At 48.9% G+C, this 10,357-nt stretch overlaps 1 pseudogene; it reads left to right on the forward strand.

Annotated features, from left to right (window-relative positions):
* The first annotated feature begins 1,473 nt into the window (after positions 1 to 1,473).
* Positions 1,474 to 3,092, forward strand: LOC144095433 (uncharacterized; annotated as a pseudogene).
* Positions 3,093 to 10,357: the final 7,265 nt, after the last annotated feature.

Consider the following 10,357-nt stretch of genomic DNA (forward strand, 5'->3'; position numbering starts at 1 on the left):
CAGATGGGACATATTCACTAAAAATAACAGCTGTTATGCTCACATGATGCATATATGCAGAAAACTGCCCCGTTTCCATTTTGTACTGGTGCTCAAGCGATGGAAAGAGTGATTCAATGTTACCATGGCGGACGCCTTAATGGTGTCACTGCAGGGACTGCGGCTGCCTGCCAGTCTTTGGGAGCTCTTGAGTGATCACGAATAGTGGCCGCCTTACCAACAAAAATCTGAAACCATTAAAATTACTCTTACCGCATCAGCGAGCCCTCTCTCATTCTCACAGAAAGGTAAATGTCGTTTCTGTCCGCATCGGCGGATGTAGGTCTCTAATCTGTTTGTCTCTTCGCATAGTTTTATTTATTGCCATCTTTTTCCTGCTTAGTGAGCACTTGCTTTATTGTATGTTTTTTCGCGCTTCCCTTTTTTTTCGCCGCCTTGATGACTGATCAATGGTTGTAGTGCGCGCTTGGCTGCTGGCCCGAAAGTTTTGGGTTGGATCCCGGCCACAGCGGTCACATTTGGATGAAGGCGAGGTGCTATAAAGGCAGGCGTGTACTGCGCGATGTCAGTGCACATTAAAGAACGTACCCCAGGGGTTCGAAATTATCCAGAGGGGCCACGGCGTCCTTCGTAACCCGAGCCACTTGTCCCAATAGCGACTCAGGTTACGAGGTTAAACTCCAGGTTGAACCCCATAAAACCGATCCAAACGTTTCAGTTTATCTTCTCCAACGCCTCCGTTCGTTCCTTTTACTCTTCGTCCACACCGTTTCATTCTTGCTTTACCATCGCTTCGTGCTATTGCCGAGTGGCTTCACCTCCATTTCGTTTAGCCAATCTTTCACCTCCACCTCGAGCTTCACTGCTCATCGCTTGTAATTGTTCGTCAAGTTTGCCCGCGTTCGCTGGCCACCTACTTTCTTTGCAGTGCACTTTCCCTGCCCCAGATGGTTTTTTGCTCAATGTGCCTTTGGTTGGCAATGCATCCTCAGGGTGCCCCACTCAGGCGGAATGTTCGCGGTCGGCTGGGTGTATTGCAGTACTCGCGTTTTTTTTAGATTTTTGCATATGATTATGTCTCCGAGGGACACGCTTACCCGCTTTTTTTATCCCAACGAGCTTAAAGAGCTACCCTTTCCCAACGACAACGCTCAAACTCGCTGAATGCAACGACAACGACGCAGCAACGCAGCAACGAAGGAAGTCTTGGATCCAGTCGAACACCCCAGTGACGACAAGGTGGTCCTCACCTTGGACCTCAAGGGGGCGTTTGACAACGTGACCCACGACATCATCCTCACACATTTGTCACAGACGGATTGTGGCCACAACACGTTTAGGTACATTCAACAATTTCTCGCTGATCGGCAAACCTATATACGTATCTAAGACCACGAGCATGGCCCGTACCCCCTGGGTACAAGAGGAACCCCGCAAGGAGCAGTCCTCTCTCCCCTCCTCTTTAATCTCGCCATGGCTCACCTCCCCCCTCTGCTTAATGATGTCCCAGGCATCAGGCATTCACTGTATGCTGACGACATCACGCTCTGGGCAACACATGGGTCGTTGGGACAGATCGAGGCCAACCTGCAACAAGCGGCGACTATCGTGGACGGATACGCTCGCCGATGTGGCCTGGAATGCTCCCCGACCAAATCAGAATTCGTGCACCTTCGGCCCAACCCGAAGTGCACTACCAAAATTTACCTCACCCTTGCTAGCGGCCTCATCCCTGAACACGATGAGGTCAGAGTGTTGGGACTCTATCAATCGCAACCGCAAGATTGATACAACCCTGCAGAAACTCCGCAAGATTGGAGACCAGGTGGTCCGCATGGTCCGCCGGGTATCTAACAAACGGGGGGATAACGATGCAAAGACGCCCTGAGGCTGGCCAATGCATTCGTAATCAGCCGGATACTGTATTCGGCACCCTATCTCCACTTGCGGAAATGCGACGAGAACGCCCTAGAGGTGATCCTTCGCAGAATCTATAAGCGCGCCCTCGACCTCCCCATAACGACGTCCAATCAACAGCTCATCGACCTTGGGATGACCAACACCTTTGGGGAGCTACGCGAGGCGCACTTAAATAACCAATACTTGCGGTTGAACAAATCGTCAGCAGGTAGAAGCCTCCTACACCGCCTGCACATTGCCTACACAACACAAGCAGAGGAAAGGACCAATGTTCCAGAGGACTGGCGCCGCTCGCTACAGGTCCAACCTCTGCCACAAAACATGACAGAGGAGACTCACGAGGGCCGTCGAAACGCGCGCGCGACGGCCCTTAACGACCGCTACGGCTCTCGCTACGGATTCTTCTACACGGATGCTGCTGGTCCACACCACGGGGGATGGTATACGGCCGCAGTAATCTATCAAAACAAGCACGTTCAGGGACTCACTTTCCGTGGCCCAAACATTACACATGCGGAAGAGGTCGCCATAGCACTCGCCGCTGCAGAACCGGACTCCCGGGTTATCATCACCGACTCCCAGGGAGCCTGTCGGAATCTAAAACAAGGCCGCATCTCTCGACGCGCCGCCAAATTTTACACAGATGCGAGTACCGGGATCGCCCGGAGACACGTGCTATCATCTGGACCCCAGAACATGCGGGACTAGGGGGGAACGAGGCGGCAGACGCCTCAGCCCGCGCGCTCAACCACCGGGCATCGCCTCGACTCTTGCCGCCTGAGGTATCGGAACCTAACCCGGCTATTACCTTCACAGAGTTCGTTCAATTATACCAAACCCAGCTTAGCCGCTTTCATCCCCCTGCGAAAGGGATAACCAAAATCGAGGAGCGTTGGCTCATTCGCCTATATACCAACACAGTACTGTGCCCGGCAGTGCTTCAACATTTTAATCCGGCTTTTAACGGGGAGTGCCCGCACTGTGGATGCGCGTTCTCGGACGTGTACCACATGGTGTGGGCATGCCCCTCTAACCCCGCTTACCCCCCTTTCCCTTCACTCACCAGAGAGAGGTGGGAGGCTGCCCTGCTCGGCTGCTCTACCTTAGAGAGCCAGAGAGCTCTCGTGGCTAGGGCCCGAGCTGCTGCGGAAGCCACAGGTGTCCCGGACTAGGGATCCCTCCTAGAATTGGTAAGGGGCTGGCCCTTAAGGCCAGGCCTCACTCTCTCCTGTAAATAGTCTTAAATAAATGTTTTCCACCACCACCACCTCCCATCGAAACCCGCTTCGGTCTTGCCACTACAACTCCTTCTAGAACCCTGTAACACTGGTAACTCGGTAGTGACATGATGCACTGCAGACAGTCTTGTTTGAAACGTCTTGTTGTGCCCATCAGTGTTACTAGCTGCCTTTTTCCAACAACAAAATTTTAAAAGTAATCCGATCGCCAACTGGCAAGCTGTTAAATAAAGGCTGCACCTCTAATAGGAAAAGGCACATGTAACAGTGGGCATGCACATCACTTCTTGGTTTATTTGACGAGATGTGGTATGTCAGCAACACAGGGGCTGTATGTTAGCCCTATCATGATGTTACACCGAAGCGTGCTGAATACTTTCATGGCCCGATAGTAGCAACAAGCATATAGCCTTTAGTGCCTTTTCAAACAATTCCAGCAGACAATTAGGGAATTCTAGGGCACTTGAAACTATGTCTCATAACAGTGCGATAACACAGTGGCACATACCAACAGTCATGCCAATGCACTAACAACCACTACACCACCCCCTTCGTCCCACCTTTCCCCCATTCCCATTTCATCGTCATTTCTAGTTTCATTCAGCAGACTGTTGCATTTAGTTCTGTTGTACATTTTGATTATTTTTAAGAACTTGTGGGCATTGTTTTATTCATACGTAGACAACATGGCTTGTATTTTGCATGTGAACTGCCTGGGGGTAGCTTTTTACAGTTTTTAGATCTGAACATTGAGTTCTGTACGAATTGGGTGTGCTGGTGTTATGCGACAAGTTAAAAAAAGGGAGGGGGGAAGCACCTGTCATTCGACTCCTCACATTCAAAATTAGTAAAAAAGTTATTCCTTTCTTTTGCCTTGCGTCTCTGCTCAGGAAGCCATGCACTCACAAGACGCAGTTGAGCTTTGAAAACCAATAGGACAGCTGGCTTTAGCTGGGCTCCCTCATTCACTTGTGAAAGGGGTCGCCAAAGGCCTCATGCAGAAAATGAGAAAGCAGTGAAAGCTGGGGCAGATGTCCTCCAACAAAGTGTGAGACTAGCGATGGTGCTGTGTGTACACAAGTTGACCCACAATTTGAAGAACTTTGCGAGCAAGCATGGTATATTGCTCGTCTATTCAACCCGTGGGAAGATTGAAGGCATTTGCTCTTGGTTCAGAAAAGGAGAAAAAAAGAAAAGGGGGGATGCGGAAATAAGCTAGGGTGACTTTTCATGAAGTTCACCTTGGGGTACTATATGGAATCGCACTCTCAAGCAGTTTTTCTCATATAGGATAAACCGGTCACTGTGTAAATGCACAAATCTCAGGGAACATGAACAAAACATATAACAAGAGGGTCAAAATTTAACAAAGCACAACAAAAGTTGCCCTTCACACTGTTGTGAGTCATGCTTTGGTGGCGTGCAATTTGTTTGCAGAAGAATATAATAGCTAGGGAACTGATTGAAGAATTCTACATCAGAAAGAAAGGTAGCTCGTGCATCGGTGAAAATTCTATAACACTGTATAAGGCTAAGAAAGCATCCTTTATCACATCGCACTTGGTCGAAAACAGATTCAGGACAGCCTTAGACTTCAATTAACCAAATGATCCGGCAGACTTTGATAAAGGCTACTCGACAATAGACCATATTCACACTATCAATCAGGTGATAGAGAAATGCGCAGAATATAACCAAGTACTTTATGTATAGCCTTCATAGATTACGAGAAAGCATTTGACTCAGCAGAAACCTCAGCAGTCATTAGGGAATCGGGCTGTAGATGTGCCTGCAGTAAAAATACTGGAAGATATATACAGCAACTGCACAGCTGCCATAGTCCTCCATAAAGTGAGCAATAAAATTTCAGTAAAGAAGGGTGTCAGCCAGGAAGACATGATCTCGCCGATGCTTTTCACCACCTCTTTACAAAAGGCATTCAGTGGCCTGGATTGGGAACATTTGGGGATAAGAGTAAATGGAGAATACCTAAATAATCTGCGATTCGCTGATGACATTGCATTGCTGAGTCACTTAGGAGGTGAACTGCAAATCATGATCAATGAGACAGGCAGAGCAGAACGGTGGGTCTAAAAATCAACTTGCAGAAAACCAATCTAATGTTCAACAGCCTGGCAAGGGAACAGCAGTTCACAATTGGCGGCGAGGTGCTGGAAGTGGTAAAGGTCTACTTAGAGCAGGTAGTGACAGCTTATTCGGATCATGAGAGGAAAATAACTAGAAGGATAAGAATTGGGTGGAGCGCATATGGCAGGTTCTCTCAGATCATGGATAGCAGATTACCAATATCCCTCTAGAGAAAAGTGTACAACAGCTGTATCTTGCCGGTACTCGCCTAAGGGACTGAAACATGGAGGCTAGCGAAAAGGGTTCAGCTTAAGTTAAGGACAACGCAGAGGGTCATGGAAAGAAAAATGATAGGTTTGTGAAGAAGGGCATCATCCTAGCCGCACTGCCAACCAAGCAATTAACCGCTTGTGTCTTGGCCACTGCCCCGCAGTGGGTATGTGCCAGCATTGTTTGAGACCAACCACCCAACCAACCAACCATCGCTCAGAGCGAGAGCCGGCTGACCTGGACAGATCAGAGACTCTGTCGCCGACGTGGTTTCGCCGCCGCCTGAGCGCCGACCTAAGCCCCGTTACATTTGATGGAGGTTCGGTTTTCCATTCTGGTGCCGGCCTGGACCTCCGCAGTCGCACGCTACCGACCCCCGCTATGCCCGAAAACGCCAACCATCAAGCCATGCTGGTGGGCTCCCCCGTCCTCTGTTCAGGCCCCCAGCGGCAGCGGGACCCCGCCGTCTTCAGCGGTACTGACGATCATGACGCTGAAGACTGGCTCGCATCATACGAGCGGGTGAGCACATACCTAGTGTCTCAGCTAACTTGAGCCATGGGTTAAAAATTAAATTATTAGAGACAGGCGAGTGAAACCAGTAGCACATTGGTGACAGCCATCTTGCGCACCACGGGCATTTTTTTTTGTTTCGAAATTAAGTAATAGATTAATTAAGTATCTAAATTAATAAATATTGACTTTAGACAGCAAATTGCAATTGAAGAGTTGTCGAGCACCCTCAGAAACCCCCATTCCATCAATTAATATGAGGAAACCCTCACGTGTCTTTTTTTCCCAGCTCCAAGGAAAGCCCGCGAAATACAAACTCAACCACGTGACTAACGCACTTGCGCGTCAAGACCGCACTGCTCTCAGGTGCGGTTTGAGCAAACTGAATCACATGCGTGCTTCACCTGCACGAAATCACCTGCATCCTGCTGGCCCCGCACTAGCGGCAGGTCAATATGTTGGCGGCGGCAACTCGCACCGTCATGTGTGCCACTGGCTGACGCAGACGACAAACCACCGCCAACGTATCGGCCCGCCGCTGGTGCGAGGCCGCCGAGTCAAGGAAGCAGGCGATTTCGTTTGCTCACTTGAGAGCAGCGTGATCTTGGAGCACAAGTGCGTTAGTCACGTGGTTGATTTTGCATTTCGCGGGCTTTCTTTGGAGCTGGGAAAAAGACACATGTGAGGGTCGTAAATGATGGAATGCGGGTTTCAGAAGGTTCTCGACAGCTGTTCAAATGCAATTTGTTATCTGTAGCTAATATTTATTAATTTAAATAAATAAACTTAATGAAACTATTAATTTCGAAACAAAAAAATGCCTGTGGTGCGCAAGGTCGATGTCAAAAATGTGCGACTGGTTTCACTCAACTGTATAATTTCGACCACCTGGGGATCTTTAACGTGCGCTGACATCGCACAGCACACGGGCACCTAGCGTTTTTCCTCCATAAAAACGCAGCCGCCGCGGTCGGGTTCGAAACCGGGAACTCACCCGCCGCGGTGGCTCAGTGGTTAGGGCGCTCGGCTACTGATCCGGAGTTCCCGGGTTCGAACCCGACAGCGGCGGCTGCGTTTTTATTAAGGAAAAACGCTAAGGCGCCCGTGTGCTGTGCGACGTCAGTGCACGTTAAAGATCCCCAGGTGGTCGAAATTATTCCGGAGCCCTCCACTACGGCACCTCTCTTCCTTCCCTCTTACACTCCCTCCTTTATCCCTTGCCTTACGGCGCGGTTCAGGTGTCCAACGACATATGAGACAGATACTGCGTCATATCCTTTCCCCCAAAACCAATTATTATTATTATTATTATTATTATTATTATTATTATTATTATTATTATTAAACTGGGAACTCCTGATCAGTAGTCGAGCGTCCTAACCACGTGTTTTGATGGCCAGCGCCATTTTCAGGATGAGGACCCCGCTCTCGGCGAGGGCATGTTGGGTCCCACTCTTCCGTTCGGCTGCATAGAGCGCATTGCGGCCGCGCGCTCGTTTCGAAGAGACAACTGTAGCTGCCGCGTGGAATTCAGGAGATTTGGTATTCTGCCAAGACAGCGTTGTACTAGAGATTGTTTAAACAGTGAATCACGCTTAGTTACTCTAAAGTGTACCGTTATTCGCATCTAATCTGCCGATAAAGTCGGCGTCTTGTGAAAAGTCGGTGCGCTCAAGTGTGTTGGTTCTCTTCTGTCCCGTTCCTTCTGCGCTGCGTTCCTTCATAACAGCATTCTTACTACGTGAGTAGCATATTGCAGTGCAATCTCTCAACCCGTAAACTCTACATTTCGATATCTTTTCCAACAATCAGGACTAGTTATTTCGAGCTGCAGTTGCATATTCGCCGAAGACAGCCATTAAACAGCTTCTCGTTCGCCATGAAAGCAATCCGAGAGGGCGCCTTTTATGGCTGCTAATATAAATAATTATGAGGATGCGAAGTTAATTTGCGCATTATGCCTCCGTCTCCAGCAGAGATTGTTCTGTAAATCACGCGTTTCGCATGCCTCACCTCGCATACTTTGGAGTTAGGTTTTGGCCTAGCGGTGTGGTTTGACCTGCGATTGCCTTTTTTTTTCTCTGCGCGCTCTCACGAGCAAAGCGAAACAGCCGGCGCCGTTTAACATTGTGGGCAAAACACCCGGGAACACAACAGTCCCTCATAGCTTTGACATCTGCATGACACACACAACACGAACTCACTCCAAGCAAAGGGGCGTAGCCTGGTGGGCCAAATTGCGTGTTTTTCGCCTTGGTTTTGCAAGTTTCGGGCGTTCCCCGCCGCCTTTCTCTTCCCGATGAGAGCCGCCTTGATGCACATCGCACCTTCTGCACCACGCTGTCAGAAGTCGCATGTCTTGTCCACCAGACAAGAAGCACTTGCACCGATGACATTGGCAAGGAAAGCTGAAAGGCGAGGGTTAAAACCTACCAGGCCACATCAAAATTTGTTGAGCGCCTTCTTCGCAACCTGACCACAAAGGCGTTTCCGAATAAGGCAGCCGTATTATTCGGGCGCTCTTGCAGACAAGCGGGTATGTGAAGTTCTCGTCGCAGCATTTTGTTCAGTATATTATTTCTTTTATTTTAACGCCACGAAGGCATTATGACCCCTCCCCTCTTCCTACTTCTTTGCGCCAGCTCACTACGAATATCCAGGCGCCAAACCTATCTTCTGTGCGTCAGTACTGCATGATGCTGCGTGGCTGCGTGACGCCAACAAAAGGCGGGCTTTTTCTCCACAAATTGTTTATTTTCTTTTCTTTTCTTATCGCTTTTAACAAAACTACAACCGGAAAAAAAGGCTCTTTTCATTGCCGCCACGCAGCCGCATCAGTACAATTCTTCCCGCGTGTTTCTGGGCAAACATGTCTTATAGATTACTTTTTTGTCTCTTTTGATGACGGCAGCAGAGATGAGAGCTTGTGGGTCGTATTCACTAGCCCGCTTCTTCCTGCGCGCTTTACCTCAAACGTGGTGTTCCAACTAGCCCAGACCAATTCCTTAATGAGAGATCTATGGCCCTTCCCGACGACTAACCGAGCGAGGCAGCAAGCCAGCGTCTCTTAGCAACTGGAGCAGATGGCTCCGCGGAAGCGAGTAAGGCGGCCGATGTTGCTCAGACTGGTGGTGGTGGTAATGGTTTTATTAAAAATAATTGTAAAAGGAAGGAAAAGATTTTTGCTAGCCCCGGCATCTGCCATCGATACTGAAGCACTTGAGCTGGGGCAGCGGAAATAAAGGGTAGCAGGCAGAATGGAGAAATGAGATGAAAGAAGTGAGGGGACAGGAAGAGAGGATAGGGGAGAAGTATATGTACAAACTATTTACACAATAAGAAATGTGTCCAAGTTGTGCGCGGGATTAGTTCATTTTAGAGGAATTAAATCACACACGCGTACAGCACTCTGATGGTTACACCTGGAGTAGGGCGTCCAGTTATTAATCGTTCAAGGTAGAACTCGCGGAGCGTTGCTCAGGCTCCACATATTTAGTTTTGCCTGGCGGGGACAATGGTATTCAAAATAAGTAGTTATCATAGGCTGATTTTGTGCATCAGTCGCTTTAAATGATTTTTCGTGTTTTCAAATAAAAAAAAATTTAGTTAAATTTGCCCTCGAATAAAGCGACTTGGTCACTACGAATTAGGAAGACATCGTCCCATCGCATCATGAGTCTACTTTTAGTCAACACCATCCAACGGGAAACGCAACCATCTGAATTATTTCGTTCTGGTACAAGGCACTTATTTAATAAGGGAAGCAGTTCAGAAAACATGGTCATTTGGTTTCTGACTTGTCCCCAGCTTTTCACTTCAGAGTGAGGCGACGGATCTCTTGGAACAGAAATTTGACATTACTGCGTGGAATTTTTCACATACGATGCCGCAACAAGACAAAAGCACTTCAGAGAATGTGAGAAAAGGGTGTGTTAACTACGCAGAAAATTATATTTGGTAGGTCAACCTCCAAGCTTCTTGTATACAAGAGAACTTGGGGCCATGGACCGTCGGAGTCGCGCGCATCGTCGCCACACTATCACCCGAAACACGCGTCGCATGCCCAGCATTGCGTATAAAAGGCGGAAATGTAATGGGCGGCTGTATCACAACGTTTGACATGCATGCAGAGAAGGAGAGTCAAGCTGCTGCTAAACGGCGATATAGACAAGAGGAGATTAATTCTTCCGATCCGGAGGTTGTCGTCTGACCCATCCTCTGCGCGGCAGATGAACCCGCCGCTGCTGTAGGTTTCGCGGCAAGCGGCTTGCCGCCGGCGGTGCGCCGCGCCCGTTTTGCCGCCAGTGTGCCCGTGCCTTAAGAAGCAG

This window comes from Amblyomma americanum, chromosome 1 (genome assembly GCF_052857255.1).
Source record: "Amblyomma americanum isolate KBUSLIRL-KWMA chromosome 1, ASM5285725v1, whole genome shotgun sequence".
Classification (NCBI taxonomy): Eukaryota; Metazoa; Arthropoda; class Arachnida; order Ixodida; family Ixodidae; genus Amblyomma; species Amblyomma americanum.